Here is a 217-nt window from a genome sequence, read left to right as displayed (position 1 = left end):
TTTTTTTAAAATCTTTCAATATACCTGGGACAAAAGATTTAAAATCTCATTCTCTATGAGTGTTTGCACTAGCGAAGAATCCTATCTTCTAACCACCTAAATCTATCCAACTGCCCCTCTCGTCCGTTACCATAATTGGTCATTAATTGGTCATTAACTAGTAAAAGAGATAAAATCAGATATATAATAAATATATAATAGGTATTACTAAAACGAC

At 30.4% G+C, this 217-nt stretch overlaps 1 protein-coding gene across 1 annotated transcript in view; it reads right to left on the bottom strand.

The window, feature by feature from the left end:
* The window catches only part of LOC119586923 (insulin receptor-related protein-like), a gene marked incomplete in the record, with an annotated part of 99749 nt that overhangs the window by 40223 nt on the left and 59309 nt on the right, over positions 1-217 (bottom strand).

This window comes from Penaeus monodon, chromosome 22 (genome assembly GCF_015228065.2).
Source record: "Penaeus monodon isolate SGIC_2016 chromosome 22, NSTDA_Pmon_1, whole genome shotgun sequence".
NCBI classification, from domain to species: domain Eukaryota; kingdom Metazoa; phylum Arthropoda; class Malacostraca; order Decapoda; family Penaeidae; genus Penaeus; species Penaeus monodon.
The sequence above is the reverse complement of the archived record's forward strand: the minus strand, read 5'-3'. Positions and strand labels throughout refer to the sequence as shown.